Raw genomic sequence first — 21,616 nt, forward strand, 5'->3', positions numbered from 1 at the left:
ATCATGTGGGGGGGTCTCTCCTCAACCACCACCAGTGTGTAGCATCCACTTGGATGATCCAAAATAAAATCAAAACTGCATTTTATTTTAAGTTTTATTACTTCATGAGTACAGACAGAGTGAAGGGGAATGACTTCACAATGCAAAAGCATGAGTAATACAACACACACACACACACACACACACACGCACCAGTTTTTAAAGTGCTACATGATGTCTTAAGAGACCACCTCTTCTTTGTTGAGGTGGTTGAGGATACTTGCATCTATAAACCTCTCCTTCAACAGAAGATGTAAGCAGAAATGGCTATGAACGTCCCCTTGTTTTTCATGTGAGATGTTTGCACTGAAAACTTGTTTGATTGCATAGTCCCCTTTTCTCCTTATAAGTATTGAGAAAATGGAAAATAATTGCATTAGGATGTTGCAGCTCTGAAATCTATATAGGTCAAGTGATCGAATGTATTGATCTGTTTTTAACATCCATTAGAACAAAGACAAACAATAGTAATAAGATGTAGGACTATGGCCACATCAGTCTATTGATGAATGAGTATTTACTATAATTATCACACAGCAGTTGAATGAAAATTGTGCAAAACATGTATAACTTTGCTAGTAACACATCCTAACTGACCGACTAAGACTTGTATTTTAATTCATTCAAGACTTGTTTTAATTTTGTATTTAAAAATGAAAAGAAATGCTTAGGTCAGACTTAAATTATGATACTTTGAAGCTTTTTTGTTTTTCTTACGTGATGCATCAGTTTGTTTATTTCAAGTAAAAGTGACCTATATGATCCTTGGTTTCACTTTATTTTGATGATCCCTTTAACACATTCTATTGACTATAAGTAATGTTGCACCTACATTTCTACTAACTCTCATTAGATTGTTAGTAGTGTATTAGTTGACTGGTAGGGTTAGGGTTAGATTAAGTTGACATGTTCTTGCAAAGTTACTTATAGTCAGTAGAATATCTGTTGGGAGACCAACACAATATAATATAACACAATAATACTCTTATGAGAGTTTGTTGACATGTAGTTGCAACATTACTTAGTGTCAACAGAATGTTCAAAAGGTACCATCAAAATAAAGTGTTACCTGATACTTTAATATTTCCTTGTGTTAATATGCAGAACTAAAGTAAACCATTACCATTGATCCCCTGTTATGTATAAACAGTGCAAAATGCTAAGTATTATTTTCACTTGAATAAAAACTATTATTTCTTATGTTACCATCAAAGGCTGTTTGCATCTGTTGTGTTTAGAATGTGATTCAGCACATCTGATTTAGGAACAGGAGGAGAAGAAGGACAAGTCAAAGGCAGGCAGGCGTTCACGTGAAGAAGATTGGTCTTATTAGTCGGGGTCCTGGGGGGTTATTTGGCAGCAACCTCATTAAGGAGTTTAACTGTGTGGAGTCTGTCAGTATTTGTATGCACCGTCGCTGGTGTGGATGCCGCATTCTCTGTGTCATCTGTAATGGCAGCCTGTAGCAGCAGGCCTTAGTCACCAAAGAGTCCCAGCGCCTGCTCCCCGTCTCTGAACGTCACAGCAGTGGGACTCTGTGAAAAAAAAAAAAAAAAAACATGCTGTTAGCTTTCTTTTCTCTCTGATTTTTTTCTCTTGTGGTCTTACAGTACACCACTACTGTGCAGCTAGAGCGCCTGCCAGCATGTCAAACAAATACAGATCAGTGAAGGTGCACTGCTAACTATCAGTATTTCAGTATTTTCCTGTTTTCCAGAATATATAGATTTACTTACTTGAGAAGCAAAACTGTGCTAAAATGTAACTTGAATTTATTTACTGTGCCGTTTTGCAAAGTTTTGTCTTTTTGAGTGATCATCTTTGACCGTTGCTCTTCATCTAACACTATAGTGCCATGTTTTTCTCTTTTCTTCTTTTTAAAAAGATGTTCTGTCAAGATAAAAGCACTTAAAATGCAACTGCAATACATCAACATTTGTAATATTAAATCAGTCAAAACTGTTATCTTGTGTCTCTATTGATCTTTGACATTGTATGTATGTATTGATTGATTGTTTGTCTATTTGTCTATTTTGTTCTATTTTTCTGGAGATTTGTAGACACATCAATGTTTTTTTAGATTTGTGGAGTAATTGTAATATTGTTATTCATTGTAATGAAATATAAAATTAGACCCTTGGGGTAAGATGGGCCATCGAGAATTACACAAAAGGACCCCCGTGTGGGATGTTGTTATCAGTGTTCATTTAATTCATGGGACTATTATTGAGTAATAGCTATGTGTGCATTTCAAATAACACATTTTGTAATTAAAACCTAATTGAGTGAAACAATTCAGTTTGAATTCACAGTTTTGACACATTTTCAATGAAATACGGGTAATTAACTATGTATATATTCATATGCCTGTATTTAAGTAGAATAAATTTCCCTTTCCTTTCCCCCATCAACATGTATATACAGTACCTTCTGGTTTATAAATAGTCTGTAGATTTTAGTTAGAGAGAACACTAAATGGTGCCGAAGAAGAAAAAAAAGGTATATTGCATTTGTAGATATTTAGTTTATTTGCCACTCTGTGCATCAAACAAAACTGAATCTTTTTCAAACATTTGATATCACTGACTAGTAAATCCAGTGAATTTTTTTTTTTTTTTTATTTGAACACTTTTTTTTTTCTCACTTGTTTAAGCATTAATCCAATAAACCTTAGTGAGGATTATGTTAAAAAAAAAAAGAAACAATTGCAACAAATGCACTACGTGATAGTTTTTCATATTCAGTTTACTGAAGCACTGAAATCATCCAAGGTACATACTGAATTAATGCATGACCCCTGGGTTTACAAGCAGTTTTTGTCAGTGTTCACAGGCTGAAGTTGTCATCATTTGCTCCAAATGTCTTTTGAACTCACTATTGATTGGAGGCCATGACAGCAAAGGGTCATGCATGTAATTTTGCGATTCCATAACAATAATGTAATGTTCTTTCTCCTGTCCTTATCATATATTCCCTCTAGCCCTTTTATGCTTCAAATAAAGAACTTTTATGCTCGCCATTAACATGCTTTTATGTGGACGTTAAGAGATAATTGCTACCATCGAAATTCCATTCAAACCGTTTGCGTTGATCGAGAGGGTAGAGCAAACGGGCCAGAGCAAAGCCAACAGTGTTGACTTCCCCATTTATCAAAGGCTCTCATTAACAGAGACAATATCGATCTGCCAGTGCTAACGCCACTGGGAATCTGCATCGGCGACATCTTTGTTCGGCAAAGCAGTCACACCCTCCCACCTCGCCTTGCCAACCAGCACCCAGCTCTAATTAAACGGAGTGAAAGTCGTCCGCTGCACCACATCTGACACAAGCGAATGGAGCAATCCGATGAACTCTGAAAGGAAGAGCTCCTGTCTTTAATCAGGAGTCCAAGGCTATTAGCTGCATGTGCTTGTGTCCTTGTGTAAAGGCCACATGTCATGTCCCAGAGGTCTGAGGGACTAAAGGGCATTTGTCTGTTAAGTGTGCTGGAGAAACCGGTAATGATCTGGCTTCAAACTTTTGGCACTATAATGCAAAACCGCTATGAAGTATTTTATTGTGACCGAGTCATTTAGAGTTGCAGTTTGCTTTATAAATGAAATGTAAATCAGATCCAAACTGCTGAAATTGCAGTTTGCTCTTCAAAGTGCAAATTAAATGTATTTTAATTTACAAAGCAACTACAGATTGGTTGACTTTTTAGGCCAGACCTATTCTGCAGTCTTGGGGCCAGATTTACTAAACAGGGAAAATTAGCGTTAGAGCGCAATTCCATAAAAGTGCCGATGGGAGGGAAAAATTCTGTAGGTGATTTACTAACAATGTGAATATTAAAGAACACAGATGCAGCCATATCATATCCATAATGACTAGCGCAATCTATCAAAAGCAGCGCAAATTACCGCCTACTAGACATGTTGTTTTGGGGCGTTAAATAATGGTTCAAATAACAGTAATTCGACGAGCACAAACATTAGTAAATCGAATTGCACAATTCATTTTAATACTCTCCTCCCATAAATTTTGCGTCTGGAATGGAAATTAGTTAATTTCCGCGTCTTTAGTAAATCCTGGCAGTACTATTTTAACACCAAAACACTGTTAGTAAATCTGGCTCTAAATTCCTTATTTATTGAGCCATGATTATATGAGTGTAAAACATTTCCTTGGTAAAACACTACAATAGACTTTGCAAAAGCAAAACATTATGCATTGAATTGTTTTACACTCTGTGTGCCTAAACATGCCAGATTAGCATGAGAGAGTAATCCCATAAAAGTGCAGATGGGAGTGGAAAGTTCTGTGCTTGATCTACTGACAATGCACAAATTAAAGGGATAGTTCACCCCAAAATTCTATCATTAACTACTCAACCTCATGTTGTTCCAAACCCATAAGACCGCCATTCATCTTCGGAGCACAAAGTAAGATATTTTTTTATGAAATCCGAGAGCTTTCCGACCCTGCACAGACAGCAACCCAAATGACATGTTCAAGGCCCAGAAAGGTAGTAAGAACATCATTAAAATAGTCCATGTGACATCAGTGGTTCAACCGTAATGTTATGATTCAACAAGAATCCATTTTGTGCACAAAGAAAACAAAAATAAAGACTTTATTCAACAATGTCTTCTTTTATTTAGTTAACTGCTTGCTTATTAGCATGCATATTACTAGCATATTGGTTGATTAATAATACTTTGGAAAAAAGTGTCTGCAAAGTAGCAATTATTGAAATAAAAAACAAACATTTATTTAATTATATTATTTGGCATCACATTATACATTTGACCCACAAGCAATGCCGTAAAAGTTCATTGAGGCCCAGACCTTGGTACATTTTTTTTTTTTTTTTTTTTCATATTCAGAAATCAAATTTTAAGCACTCTAAATGAAAAATAAGCAGTTTAAAACTCCTCCTTTGTGTCTGCATGTATAATTCAGTTTAAACTGTTTCTAGGCACAACACAGCCAATGGTCATAAAAAATTGTGCCAGTCTTTGAGAGTCTGTCTCAAACTTACACTGCATGAGATTACACTATCATTCACTGACAATTAAAGTCATTATCTTGTTCTTGCACCAAATTGTGTCAATATTTTGCTCTCATTTTGTTTCTAAACAGCAACCTTTACCAGGTTAAGAATTTCCAATCACCCATATCAAACAGGAGTCTTGTTTTGACAGCACTTACTTTTCTGAGCCAAACAAGCAGCGGTCACTAACATGCTGCTGTGACAACACGCCGATTCCAACAATACATGACCTTGAGGTTATTTTTCCATCGAGTCAGTATCCCTCCAGCTGCACATCTGGGGAATTTCAGGAGGGAAAACAAGATGGCTTTAGATTTCTAGAATCTTTAAAAGGTCACACATCCAAACAAATGCCAGCAATGCCAAGTCTTTTCCCCCAAGAAATAGTGATCTGGCAAACAAAGAGTCAGACTGCATGCGGAGAGACATTTTTATGACGGAAAAGGTTTTATTATGAGTTTGGCCTTTAATTAAATACTTTGGATTGATTATTTTGCAAAAGCCTAACAGGAAGAAAGCAGAGTAGCGTTTCCTGTAACAGGTTCAAGCTTATAATAACAACCTTTTTAAATGGCTTTTCCAATCATTTTGAGTCTGACATCTTCCTGTTTGATTTTAAATAAATAAATAAAATAATAATAATAATTATAATATATATATATATATATATATATATATACACACACACACACACACACACATTTAAGAGTACTTAATATGGGAGTTACACAGGCCTATTTAAAAATAAATATTTCTGTTGTCTTATGGTTGAAGTGCTGTAACTGACAAGCATTTATGATCAATTGAAATATACTTTCACAAGTTGTTGTTTAGTACATTTAAAACATAATATTATTAAAATAATATTTAATAACACTACAACTATTAATATTACAATTTATAAATTGGGGTCTTTTACATGTGCTTTTTACCTGCACACTTGTACATGACATCAACATAAATGTACTTCTTTAAAGGATAACAACATATTATTAAAGCACAATGTACTTTAAATAAAAATATTAACAAAAATGTTACTTCAAAGTGCACTTTTATTTAAAGTTTTCACTGAGCTGAATAATAAATGCTGTATCAGATTTGGGTAATCACACTCACTCCATCTCTCTCACAATACTCTACATAATACATTGAGCTTATACAGTAATACAATAAGTTTTCAATCAATGTTGCAACACAACGTTCCTTCATTACTACTTCTAAAGTGACGTTTTGGAATTAGTAACGGAGGCTTGGGGTCAGCTGTTAAACTGTCAACTTTGAATCCGAGGCAGAAGATTTGTTGTAGTTCTGCACAAAAGAGGGTTTTTAAAGACACTTAGTTGTTGTTTTGTATGTATTTACACATTCATGCCATCGAACTGCCATATAAATGCAGTATCATACTCATAGCTGTGCAATATGGCTATATATTGGCATGCTGTGATTACCTACAGCTGAACCATATCGCACTTTCACGCGTTCACAGTGTGCACACAAAATCTGTTAGACTGCATAAGCAGATTAGTACCCATTATTTGTGTACAAGTAAATCAGGCTATTATAACATATGCAGCAGATACTGGAAATAACTGAAATGTCTGTTCCAGATGTAAAAAAAAAAAGAAGAAGAAGAAAAAAAAAAGACCATCATTAGACTGATATTTTTCCCATTGCAAAAGGGCATATTTTTTGTTTGCACTGGCACATTTGAAGCATTCAACCCTTGACTTCTGGTTGACAGAAAATGCTTTATAAGTTATCCGGGCGTGACATTTAATACTGAGGTTAGCACAATGTAAAGGTGGCCCCAGCAACTTCAAAGAAAGGTTGACTTCAGCCAAGCGTCACAACCTGCAAACCAGTCCATTGCCTTCAGGGTTTCATTTCCTACACTGTGCAAGCATGGCCTTCTGGATTTTAACTCACTCAGCTATTTTTTATATTTTTTTATGTGCATTGATTCAATTCTGATGCATTGTTCCGGTGTTTTTGATGTAGATTCACCAACACATCACGTCTGGGATGTGTACTAAGTTTCCTGGAGAATATTTCACATTAGAAATGTTAGTTGGTTGACAGTAGGTTGGTCCTGTTGTTATCTAATCAACCTCTACATATTTGTCCATACAATCCACTGCAGTTTTCAGCTGTAATGAACACAAGAGGCATTAAAACACATTTTTGTTCCCTTTTCACACAAATTATGATTACGGAAGGTAGAATAATACTAATCCTTGCACAATACTACGTTATGATCTCAAAACACTTTTAGCATAGTGCATGATTTAATTGTGATTATAATGTTATTTAATTGTACACAATTGTTTCCTACATCATTCATCTAAGATTATTTTTTACCCAAAATATAACGTAATTTGAGTCTTTACTTCTAATATTCTAAGAATGTTAAAATGTCCAGTTGTGTCATGATTAGACTGTTTTTAAAGGTTACAAAAACATTTCTTAAAAAGTTTTACTAACATTATATTTATCCAAAATATAATGCTATTTGAATGAATTAAGAATTTTAAAATGTCCAGTTTTCTAGTCCTGATTAGAACATTATTTAAAGGATACAACAAGGCTACAAATATCATCATAACGACATACTGAGAATGTCGATCTCGAAACATTTTCTCCCAAATTATGATAATGTATATCAAATATTAATGAAGTTCAATAATTTTGTATGGAAAGATCATTCCATAAATATTATTTTAAGAATGATTTGTCCTAACATTTATATAACCTTCAACAAAACGTTAGTAAAAGTTGTGAGAATGTTCCGTTAGCTGGGTTTCTGCTGTGAGATAAGAACGTTTAAAAAGTAATTGTGTCTGTTTATCTCACAATTTGGACTTTTTGTCTCTCAATTCTTTCTTTTTCCTCACTTTTTGAGAAAACAACCATAACTGCAAGATTTAACCTCAAAATTGTGAGATATAAACTCAGAATTGCAAAATATAAACTCACAGTTAAGAGAGATTCAATTGTAATGAAAAAAAAAAAAAAAAAAAAGGAAAATTAATGTATATAAAAAGTGTGGGTAACACTTTATTTTAGGGTCTCTTAACTGATTGCTTATTAGCATGCATATTACTAGAATATTAGCCATTTATTAGTACAATTTGAGCACAAAGCACAATGACCTACACAATGATCTACATGACCTTATTCTACATCTCTAATCCTACCCAATACCTAAACTTAACAACTACCTTACTAACAATTAATAAGCAGAAAATTAGGAATTTATTGAGGGGAAAAGTCATAGTTAATAGTGAATAAGTGTTCCCTATTCCAAAGTGTTACCAAAGTGTGTACACAAAAAGTGTGACAGAACTATATATAAATGTAAATAAAATTTAAAAAACAGTGAGAGAAGTGTGGAAAAATAAATGATAGGGATATATATTTTAAATAGGGCTTACATATAGGCCCTACATGTAAAATAACACAGAGAGCATATCTTTAGCCGAGAGTTTAGATGATAGTTGGTCAGGGCTGTGTTTCCCAAAAGTTGATCGTAGCTCCATTGGTTTCAGTGGGTCTACGATGTACTTAAGCTTACGTTGCTTTTGGGAAACGCATCCCAGGTTAGTTTTGATTAGTCTTTGATTCATACTACAAAAAATGACTAATTTATGTCCATCATAAGTATTTGAATGTGATGACAATTAAAACATGATAACATTTTGCCAGTATTTCATTACGGTACTCTTGTTAAGGTAATAAAAAAAGACCATCCTTATTTATTCCTAACTGGTTTGTTTGTGTTGATGTAGAGGACAGAGTATCTCTCTGAGCTGTGTCTTCAACAGTGACCTGCACAAGCCTCAAAGATGTATGTGAGCGTGTGAGATAGAACAGAATTTCCACTTCCCGGTTCTTTTTATGGCCTGTGTTTTGCAGAAGGTAAATGAGGCCTGCAATGCAACATTTCTGAAGTCATAATTCTAGCTCTGGTTGAAGCCTGGAATTAATTCAGGCAAAAAGTCCTGTTGCTTTTCTCCAACTTCATGTTAGTAATGGGCTATTTTGTCAACATAATGCAGCAGCAAATGGAGTGCGGTAATGACTGCATTTGCTGATTGAAATGGAAAATGAAAGGTGGATATGGGGGTTCTTTGCCCAGACCCATTTGAGGTAAGGCCTCCCAGCAAATGGTCTGTGCACTCATTTTTACCAACATGGATCAAAAGGACCGGACGGAGGGGCTGAGAAACCATTGCACTAGGTTTTGTTGCGTTATTTTTCTTGTCTCCATCATCGTATTTCAATGTTGAACTCGTCAGGGTTTTATCAGAGGGGTTAATTGTCTAACTACTCTTATGGAAGAATAAATGTCGAACTAAAGGACACAATAAGAACCATATATACATATATACACTGAAAGGCTATTTGGAGGGTTTCCACTCCTTTGCTTGTAAGTTAAATAGTAAAATTTAAATACTTCTTCTTGGAACTTTTGACCTTTGACTGCTTTTGTATTTATCTTACAAGCAAAGGAGTGGAAATATGTGGAAATACTTAATTTAATGTCTAAGAACTTCAGAAATAAATTGAGCTTTTTTTCACAAAACTTGTAATTTTCTCTGGCTGTTTGGATGTAATAAAACACAGACAGATAACAGAATATTTAACATGCGGCTCATATTTGCATTTTTCTGTCATTGGCAGTAATTGTAACCTTGAAATCAGGATTAGGCATAAAATAATGTTTTCAGAATCATTCACATGTGTTAAAATGGGCTGAGAATTGAACAAATCATTGTAGTCTGGCTCAGAGTAAGACAGTAATCATCTGTTTGTGGCAGTTTTTCTGATAATTACAAGACTTCCTTACCTCATAAATGGTTGTCGCAAGCAAAAATGCTACAAAATGCACATCATATTTTGTGGTAAGACTAGAGGAACACATATGCATTATTTACCGAAATTTCAGTCAGTAAACTAACTTGCAGCTTGTTAATAGTTAGTAAGGTAGATGTTTAGGTATGGGGCAGGGTTAAGGGATCTAAAATATGGTCATGCAGATGCCTTATAAGTACTAATATAGCCTTAGTTATAGTCAATATGCTAGTAATAACATGATAATAAACAACCACTTAATAGTGAATAGTGTTCCATATTCTAAAGGATTGCCTATTTTTGAAGAAAGTGTGACATGTTTGAGTACAACAGACATTGTTTATTTATTTATATATTTTTTTCAATCAGCAGTCCAAAATAAGTAAGACACACATTTTGGATTTCATTCAGCAAATGCGATGCAGAGTGGTGTATGTTATCAATTTAATGTGCTGTTCAATGAGAATTTGAGAATCTGTATTTTTAAAAGTCAGTTATTGCAATGGTTCATTCCTCAGGCAAATTGGCATCCATTTTGCACCAGATGAAAATACATGCTGTAAACTGTAATCAAACTTTTGAGGTTTATGCTATGTTATTTAAAAAATGCTATTCATTGCTTATTTTCAGAAGGTAAAATTAGTGATAGAGCAGTGCATTGGCCAGGACAATAAATCAATCATTAACGTTTCCACTAGGATGACCATCAGAAATGTTTCCTCTCCATTGTCTCCATCATATCCATTATGTCAGAAAAAAATAATAATAATGAAATCATTATCTAGTCAGCTATTTCATTTATTTTTATACATATTTAGCATAATTGAATTTCAGAATATGTTTGTCACTCAAATCAAGTCATATCAAATCTGTCAAACAAGATGATTTTCTTTTTCTCTCTCTTTCCTGAAAGAACTTGTTTGAGTCTTATATGATCTCCACCATGATCTGATCTAAACAGCATCAAGAGAAGAAAAGAAGAAGCATGCCATAAGAGCTGACATTTCTCACAGGGCAGAGAAATAAGTGTGTCTGGCTCTGTTGGCCTGCAGTTGAACAGGTGTTGATTGATGGCAGGGCTGAGACGTCATGCCTCACAAAGCTTGTCAAGACTTTAAGCTGAAAATTGCCTTTTCCAAACAACTCTGGAGTTGAAAGGCTGTTTGGAGGGTTGAATGTGTGCAATGCTGCGTATGCGCGATATATAAAACTGTATTAAATTGAAATTGATTGCTGTGATGCGCTGCTGGGATATGATAATTTCTAACACAAGGAAATTATCAGCGTGTGTCTGTTTGCTTAAATTGATTAATTCAGTCATTGAACCCATCCATATTATCAACACCTCACACAGTGCAAGAGAATATGTTGACTTTGAATATGAATAAAACTGTAAATGTATGCACTAATTCTCTAAAAATATCTGTAGTACAGAATAATTAACACTTTGAGTTCAAATCATGCCTGTTATCACTCATAATCATATTCTCACCAGTCTTATCCTTTTTATTTTCTTTCTTTTTTTCTTTTTGGTATCAACATCACCATTTCCTTGCAAGTTCGCATTTAGTTTCTTGCTAAAATCTTACTTTAATTAAATTCATGTAATAATAGAACATAATGTGCCATGCAATTTTACATCTCTTTTACAGTTGAGAATTAATTTTTAATCTTATTTAGCCCAAACTTTTCAATGGTAGTATATCATGGTCTCCACAACAAGCAAACAAACTAACAAATAAATAAACACATCTGTTTTCAAGATTGATAATAATCAGAAATGTTTCTCGAGCAGCAAATCAGCATATTAGAATGATTTCTGATGGATCATGTGACATAAATGCACAAATGCAGCTTTGGTGACTTCTTGCAAAAACAAACAAAAAAAACAAATAACAACAACAACAAAAAAAACTTTTCCAAACTTTCGACCACCAGTGTAAGTTCTAGTATTTTGCATCTGTGTTTTCTGGTAGTAGAAGACATCTTCACACATGGAGTTTTATCTGAGTCCTCTTGGTGAATGCCTTTGCTGCTGTAGCATCATTATGGAAATTACAAATGGCCCCTCCAAGTGGGTTTGCACATTTGCAGAAAGCTTTATTTGATTTCAGCTTTATTAGTCCTACAGCTATATTCATTCTGCCAACAGTAGCAAGCCAAATGCTTATTAGGGGTTGAGGTAGTATCTGTGTGTAAACAGCATTTAGCAATGAAATAAACCAGAGTGTACTGAGAAATTTGTCATCATTTTATTGTATGGTCTTCTACGTCTATATCTATAAATACTATATACGGTAATAAAGTACTTGATTCTGAATTGTGTACCATGTTGAATTTCTTTTGAACTGTAATCCAGTAAATTACTCTTTTTGTCATTCCAATTTAAAACCCAATTTACTGAAAAATTAAATTCAAATTCACACTAATCGACTGAAAGAGAGATTCCCAAATCTGAATTTTGCCCAGACCTGCACCCTGCTCCATATGGCAAATAGTTATACTAAATTTCTGCAGTAAATAGTGCTTCATCTTAAATATTCCTCTCATATGAAACTCATTTAGCTGTCCAAACACTAGCCTCTCGCTCACTGTGACACCAAGGCCAGATTTAAAACAAGTATGGTCTGAAACCTGCTGTCAAAACAAAAAAATGCTGACCTGCTCTTCTCTTTGTCGGGCCAATTTATTCAGCGTTACATGCAGACATAAGTGGAACGGCGACCCCTGATCCGCTCTTCTCCCAAGAAGAACATTGAGCTCCACGTTATCTGCAGAAGAACACAAGCCTGGAAACGCAAGGTGATGAACTGCTGCTTATTTGATAAAAGATCTATTTCCTCAATCATGCTGATGTTGATTTTAGACTCGGTAGGGATGATAAATAATGGATCTGGTTCATCATTGTTTACGATTAGAGAGCAGTGCCTGACTTTAAACAGATTTCTCATTTTATTCTTTTATTTATTTCAATTCATTTCTTGAACACTGTTGCTGAGTAGAAAATACAAATTCAAATTCATGTGTTTTAAACCGTGAATTGCTTGCTTGATAAATAGATATAATAAATAATGTGCTTTTTTTTTTTTTTACCCTATTACATATTTTAGTAATTATCCTAATTTATATAGAATTCAAAGGCTTAAAAAATTAATCCTGTGGAAACAGTTTTTAAATCAGCACTGTGGAAATTGTACTTTAAAACATTTTATCAAATATTATATATATATATATGTGTGTGTGTGTGTGTATGTGGAAAAATATAAATGTTTTTAATATAATATATATATATATATATATATATATATATATATATATATATATATACCCAGGTGAAAAATAAATATATTTAAATTGTGCTTTTCAGACACACTTGATATATTTATATTATACTATACTAAGTGCATATTAAATGTATTATTTTGAAATAACTTTAAGTATATTAAGTGTATTTCAAGATATGTTTAAGTTCAATTTTAATCTATTTGTAATACATTTAATATATTGAAATTGTGTTAAATTGGAACCATTTTAAGTATATTTAGTGCAATTTAAGTGTATTTCTTAAAATACATTTAAAATGTACATTTAATACTTCATGAACTACAGGTAGAATATATTTGAAGCATCGTTTTAATGTGCTTCAAGTACATTTCAATTGTATTTCAGCTCATTAGAAATGCATTAGCATTACACTACTAGTATATTATATTATATTTATTAGTATTATATTTTTCAGTATATACACACATGTACACTTTGATATCTAGAACATTTTAATGTATTATATATTGTGTACATTACAAATATTCATAAAGTACATTTAAAAAAGTACAGCAGCATATGTACTTTGGTGAAAAACAAAAAACATACTATTAAATGTATTAAAAATGTACTTGAAATACAAGTATGTATATAGTATATTTGTATTACTACAAACATACTCGAGTACATTTTAAAACATTATACAAAAAACATTATAATAAATGAAAAAAAAAGACAAATGCTATGGAAAAGCTACCTTATCCATTTGAAGAACATTTCAGTTATACCTGTATTACTGAAAAGTAAAGAATTTTACATCAATGAATAAATAAAAAATACAATGTAATTTTCTGAAGAAATTTTTTTTTTTACAGAAAAACAGTGCAATTTTCTGAAGAATTTTTTTTTTTTTACAGAAAAACAGTGCAGAAGTGAATAGATGTGTGTGCAAAGACTGAAGATGATAAAGTTAAAGCAACAGAATAGGGAGGAATGGAGGGGGTTTTGGAGGTGGACGAGGAGATGGTGTAGGAATGGTGAGAGGCAAAGGTGCGGAATGATGGCAGGATGTGGTGAAGGGATGGTGATGGGAGGATGACGATGATGCCCTGGCGGCTTAGATGGAGTTTGGCACATGGCACAGACCCAGAGCATCCCAGTGCTGACAACACACGGCGGAATCGAGGGAGCGAGGAGTCAAGATGTGGTTGGTGTGGCTGCCGACATCTGGGGGCCGACTGATGGAGATAGAGCTGGTGGACCCGAAGGCGCAGACGGAGGGCCAATGGAGCTGAGCGCCGTTGCAGGTTCCGGAGACCTGGGCACAGCCTTGTTGTCCTGGCATACAATATTTTGCACAAGTGCCTTGCAGCTTTGGAAAAAAACAAAACAGAAACAAAATTAGATAACCGATTTTTACATGAATGACTGAAAGGAAGCACAAATTAGCCACCTGGAATGGACACACTGCAAACATTTTTCTACCAAGATTGACCTCCATTATCAATCTTGATCATCCTCTATTAGGCCTGATTCAAAAATCTCTATAACAGAGGTGATACGATATTAAAATATACTTACTATTCCTTTGCTTGTCTCTGCACTCAGATTTCAGTTTGTCTTCTATAGCAGCTGATCTGAAAAACAACAAATGTTAATATTTCTCACAAGCACAAAAAAAGGCAAATGATGATTGATGATTTGTTTTCTATTTAAGAATGACAGAACAATGTACCTGGTCTGAAATATAGTCAAAAACCTTCCCAGCCTCAGCAGTTTCAGATGTACTGTATGCTCTTACAAGCAGCCCTTCTTACAATTTAATCTTTGTTCTTATCTGTAATGAGAAATATATATTAGAAAATAAAGTCGATAAGGTTGTCAAGCTTGAACAAATATAAACACCAATCAACCAACACTACCACAGTTGGGTGATCAGCTCAAGACAAAGTAACTGTATGCTCATAATCATGGTTTTTCAAAGATCATTAACCTCATTACAATGAAGACAAATTGTTCAGGAAATCAGAAATAAATACACTTCATGTTGCAAATAAAAACTGTTAATGTTGTACATGTTATAATGACTAATTTTATTTCATTTTTATTTTTTTTCTGCCAATGCATTTGTCAAAAACACGACTGGTACAGACAAATAACGTTAATTAAATACAAATCTTACCTGAAGTCACAGTGAGGTATAAAGCCAGACGCCATACACACTTGCAGAAGCTGGTAAAAATAAGAACATATCGCTATATTTTCTAATTAATCTCATAGTTCCCCCAAAACAATTTGAATTCTGCCATCACTCACCCTTAAGATGCTCCAAACCATCTAAGACTTTCGTTCATCTTCAAAAAAAAAAGCGGAGATTTTTTAATGAAACCTGAGAGATTTATGTTCCTCCAATGAAAAGATTAATCAAAGATGTTCACGTTTCAAAAAGTTAATCGCAAAAAAAACAAAAAAAGTAATCCATATGAATTGCGTGGTTTCCTCCAAGCGCCCTAAAGAGACACGATCGCTCTATATAATACTGTTTAAATTTAGACTTATATGCACATTCAAGGGACATTTTCACGCACATCATATTTGATTTACGAAGCTCTCTGCTGCGAGCTCATTATCATACGAACCAATCAGAGCCGTTCAATGGCTCTGGAACCAATCAGGTTTAGTCTGTGTTGTTTGAATTTAAACACAAATAAACGTTTTTTTTTTGTTTTGTTTTTTGTTTTTTTTTCTCGTTTTTTCCAGATATGATGTTGAAATCCTTGTGGGAATTTCAGAAATATATATTAGAAAATAAAGGCATCAAGCTTGAACAAATTTATAAACACCTAGCTTATTACAATTAATGTATCATACTAAACAACAGCCTAATCAACCAAAGTAGCATAACCCATATTAAATAACATATTTTAAATATTGCAATGGTTAATAATATTTGACAAAGGTTTGTACATTGTAAATGTTAAAAATGTTTTTCAAAATATTGTACTTTTCCAAATATTAAAATTATAAATACATAAATATTTAAAATATAACCATGTGCAGGCCTACTGCAATATAAAGTAGATTAAAAAGCTACTAAAAGTGTAATCATTTTATGTTCTTACACCAAGTACACATAAAATATACTTTAAGTAAGGGTAACATAGCCTATGTTTTCTGTAAATACACTAAAACGTCACTAAACATATGATTGTGTTTAATATATTCCTTAAAAGTGTAACTAAGAATATATTTATTAACATAGTATTTCTACTATACTTTTTGGAAATATAGTAATAGTGTGCTTGTGTTTAGCATATTCCTTAAAAGTGTAATTAAGCATATATTTATTACCAACGTATTTCTAGTATACTTTTTTATAAATACATTAAAAATATGCTTGTGTTTAGCATATTTCTTAGAAGTATATAGCATATTGTCACGAATCCATCTGTGCACTCCCGTTCATTCACCACCAGAGGTCACTCGCTCATCATATTGACTTTCACACCACACATCTCAATGGACTGCGTTTCCCATCAGCCATCTCACTAATCACATGCTCACCTGATCACACGCGCACAGCTGTAACCAATCACACACTCTATTTAATGCCGAGTTCACACTGCACGATTTTAGCCCGATTTTTCACTCGCCGACAGGTTTTGATAAATCGCCGAGAAATGCCCGACATCGGAGGCAAATCGGAGCTCGTTCACGCCAGTGACAATTGCGCAGTGTGAATTATCAAAGACGCGATCTGAGAGAATCGCCGACACGTCGCCGACGCCCGTGAAATATTTGGCATGCTAAATATCTGGAGCTGTCGACGATTCACAGTCACGCTGTGTGAAATGATTTCTGACTGAAAACTACATGACCTTCAGCCAATGAGAGACAAAGATACAGGGCAGAGGGAAGTTCCGTGAGGAGTTATAGACCATATCAGTATTTTAATATGTACAATTATATCATACAAAAACAAGCACAAACGCTTGACCAGCCGCAACATCAGCATAGTTACTGCAAAATTATTATTTACCACGTTTTCCAGAACACAATCCTTGTTCCCTGCATCTCACTCCTGCATAATCAGTTTTTCTTTTTTTTAGCTGGAAATCAGCGCACAGACAATTTGCGGGCTATATTTTTTTAATACCTCCAGTCTCGCTCGAGAACAACGGGCTGACGCACGCAGGTTCTCGCGTTATTTCCTTATCACTTCTCGCGTGTGTTTTGTTGTGAAACGTAGTTTGCGGATCAGACAGAGTTGTCGGCGATTCTTTCTATTGTGAAATCGTGCAATGTGAAAGCCCCTGTCGCCGATCCATCGTGCAATGTGAACACAGCAGCGACTGAATGCTTCCCCAGATAGTCACGCAGTGTGAAAACAACAGCAATCAGACGAGTTTGAAAATCGTGCAGTGTGAACTCGGCATAAGCCATACTTTCTCTCCCTCGTTGCCGAGTATTGTATGCATTATCGCTGCCCTACAGAGCCCCGTTTAGTTTTCTAGTCTTGCCTTGCCTTTGTCGGTCTGTGTTTTCTTCTGCCTGGACTATCGCTCACGTTGTTGGACTACCTGTCCTGTCTCGCCCCTTTGGATACTGTTCGCCGATCGTCGACCCACGCTTGTCTTTGTTTACTCTTTGTCTCGCCCATGTTATACCTGTTTGCCACTGATTGACCCTGCCTGTAATGACCACGTCTCTGCCTAATAAAAGTCTGCATATGGATCCGCACGTCTCATGTCTCGTCAGCAGTGTTGGGTTAGTTACTCAAAGAATGTAATATATTACTCATTACTAGTTACTCCTTTCAAAGGTAATATTGTTACTTTACTTATTACTTTCTGGCAACAGTAATTAGTTACACTACTAGTTACATTACTTTTTCTTCACGCCCCACAGTTGTAACGGTGTATCTTCCAGATAAAATTATTCTACAGTATTACTAACAACATATTTCTGCCTCATCATTTGACCAAAATCCACATTGGATCGCAGTCAGAAGTTATTACAAACACTCAATATTGATTGATAGTGGCATTCAAGTACAAGTGTTGTATTAATCTCATTAATTGTCATGTGTAGCTTGAAGTAATTTTTCTGTTACCCATATGCGATTCAATTTCATTATGTATTTTATTAAATCACACGAGTTTGTAAGAAACTGTTTAATTTTCAAAAAATATTTTAAATTATATGATATTAATATAATGTACCACATGCCGATAATGCAATATTTCTATCTGCTTTTCCATATTCCAAGCTTGCCTGCTGCACTGGGGACATCACATGCATGTGCGAGTCATGAAAATTATGAAAATAAATCTAGGAATTATTTGATTGTTAGATTTTAAATCAGCGGGGTTGAGGCATCAAAAGTAACTAAGTAACTAAGCTGTTTTATGGAAAGTAACTGTAATATTATTAGTAATTAGTTACACTACTAGTTACTGCAAAAAGTAATATTATTACAGTAACTAATTACTAGTAACTAGTTACTGCCCAACACTGCTCGTCAGCCCCGTAACACATATTTAATACAAAAGTACTTCTAGTATACTTTTTAGAAATATATTAAAGCAATTCAATATATTTTTAGTGCACTTCAAATAAGCATGTTGGGAATACAAATGTATTATAAACATACTACTTGAATTTCAAGTATATTTTTAATACATTTAATACTACGTCTTTTTCACCTGGGTATATATTAAGCACCAATTTTCACTAACTTTTTTTTTTTTTTTTTTTGACAATACATGTATCATTTGCTGCCTTCAATTTGTGTATGTGCCATTATGCTCTCTCTTCACTGGGCCAACACTTTTGAGCCCTAATTACATTCATCATTACATTAGAATGATCCAAGTCTCACATATGACCTCTGTTTTAGGCCGCAAAAAATGCTTTGGATAATGTTGATTTTATACTATTCAAGCTTTTACTTAAACTGTTTTTCTTTATGATTTAAATTCATTCTGACTTGTGTTCATGTAATATGCCTATATTTCAAAGGCTTTTTAAACCGTAATCGCTTTAGTTTGTGTGCCATTTATTGTGTTTGTGTTCAAATATTAACAGGTTAGTCAAGGTTTTTTTTTTTTTTTTTTTAGGCTGGTAATAATTATAAGGGAGAGACTATCACAATCTGACCTTGCTGTGCTGATTGGAATTTATACAAGGTGTCTGCTGGCAAATAATAAATAAGTTGCTGATGGGGTCATGTATTTCATATAAATCCTCAGAATTAATTCATAATGCAATGTTCAGGCTCAAAAACATTTTAAAATGCTCTTTTTACCTTCTTCAACTGTTCCTCATGGCCTTCCTTCAAATGCTGTTGAAGGTAAACAGATCTAAATCACATTCAAGTTTCAGAAAGTTTCAAGGTACTGTACAGCTTATTTATTTATTTATGTTTGCTAAGATATATAAAACTGGTTAATTAGATATGTGAATTAGACTTATGATATCTTAAAATAACATACTCAACCGCATAGATATTGTAACTCACATAAACACAAACACATCTTCCAGCTTCCAGTGCAGATAAGTATCACCCTTCAGTGTGTCTCAGTCCTGAAGCTTTAGACAAAAAGCGCTCCAGTTTTATCTGTGTTTAAACACATTCTAGTACATAATAGGCATACTTCCTTTTGTCTGCCATGGTTATAGTGGTCTGTTCTGCTCAGTTTCGCAAGTTCCAATCAAAGCAGAACTGATAAGCATCTCTGAACATAACACTGCAGTGATTCATTACTGTATGAATCCACGGTTTGAACGAATCAGTTGAGTCAATGATTCAGTGACTCATTCATAAAGACAGTCTCTACTTGCTTTGTTTCTGAATGGCTCAGCTGTTTGAAGGAACCGAATGACTGCTTGACTTGCACATTAAGACAGTGACTTGCCAGTTTCAGTTTGATACCAAGATAATTATTTAATTAAATAAATAAATAAGTAAATAACCATTTATTATCATTAGTTTTGCCATGATGAATCAAAATAGTCAGCCACACTTTATTTTAAGGTCCAATTATCGCTATTAACAAACCATTAACTATGACGTTTGCCTCAATAAACTTTTTTTTTTTTTTTTGCATATTAGGAGTTAGTAAGGTAGTTAAGTAATGCAGAATATTTGCTTTATAAGTACTAATAAACAGCCACTATGTTATTAATAGGTATGCTAATAAGAAACTAGTTGATAGTGAGAAGTGTTCCTAATACTAAAAAGTTACCAAATAGTCTTTTCTAAAGCTACTTTTTATATTCTAATGCTTGTCTCGTGACCGTCTAACAAAATATTGACTTTTAATGATCTTTATTTGGGGTACTTTTTCCAAGAATTTATATTTCCAAGAATAATTTGATTAATTAATTGACACATCATGCAATTATTTAGATTACAATTTTTAATTGCTTGATGGACCTAATTAGAACAATACATTTTAAACAACCCCAAAGACAATAAATAAATAAAGACAATTAATAACAAGTAATGTTGGTCTTTTAACTTGCTAGGAAAATCGATTGTGTATGAGCAATTGTTGGATCATTTTAAGTCTAAAATGGTGATTAATAAAACATTCACTCAGTTATATTACTCATTATTATTATTACTATGCATACACTGCATTATAATGTGTCATTAAACAGTTATATTAAATTAAATTATTCATTGCAACCTTTCTCATTCCATTCTTTATGTGCAAAGCTGAAATTTTTCTCATATTCAGAACTAAAAACTTTTTTTAAATAAGTTTCAGAGGCTAATTAATGCACTTGCATCCCATAAACTGTGGTTTGGATTAGCAGGATTGTTTTCTTCTTTTTACTCTAAATTAATAGCCATTTCTTTTATTAATACCTTTGAATTAGTTGCTGTCTGTGTCTGTGCCTCAGGTGGTTTCTCTCTTTCATTTTCCAGAAGTGTAAATGTGTATTGAGCACCTTTAATAACATGCTCTGTGTGCCTCGGGCCAATTAAAGACTTAGTAAAATGGTTTCAGACCATTATCTCTGTTTTGTCTTTTGCTCTTTGCTGCTGAGAGGCATTTCTTAACCTTAAGGAAAACAAGTTACTGCAATCTAATTTTGAACCTTACGATTTAGCATTTATTCCTGGAAGAAGCATATGCACCACACAACAAAGCAGAATAGACTGTGTGTGTGTGTGAGAGAGAAAAAAATCTTAGGCTTTAGATTGTTTAAGCACTTTGCTGTTGCCATGACAATCACCTCAGCAGGAAAATAATAACAGTAATGATAAAGCCACAGAAAAAAAAAAAAAAAAAAAAGTCTAAATGTTTGGGTGAGTAAAACTTTGTTTCATGCAATTGATTCATGTGTAAAAGGACTTACATGTACTGCATTGAAAGGTCTGTAAAAGCATGTTTTAGTTGTATATGTGGAGAACAG

The 21,616-nt window shown here is 33.9% G+C and overlaps 1 long non-coding RNA gene across 1 annotated transcript; it reads right to left on the bottom strand.

Annotated features, from left to right (window-relative positions):
- Positions 1-14,144: 14,144 nt before the first annotated feature.
- On the bottom strand, positions 14,145-15,962 carry LOC131540235 (uncharacterized). The gene is made up of 5 exons (XR_009271229.1): positions 15,506-15,962; positions 15,372-15,421; positions 14,925-15,026; positions 14,771-14,826; positions 14,145-14,561 (listed from the first exon to the last, which is right to left on the bottom strand). It is a non-coding gene; the product is annotated as an uncharacterized LOC131540235 (long non-coding RNA).
- Positions 15,963-21,616: the final 5,654 nt, after the last annotated feature.

This window comes from Onychostoma macrolepis, chromosome 05, assembly GCF_012432095.1.
Source record: "Onychostoma macrolepis isolate SWU-2019 chromosome 05, ASM1243209v1, whole genome shotgun sequence".
NCBI lineage: Eukaryota > Metazoa > Chordata > Actinopteri > Cypriniformes > Cyprinidae > Onychostoma > Onychostoma macrolepis.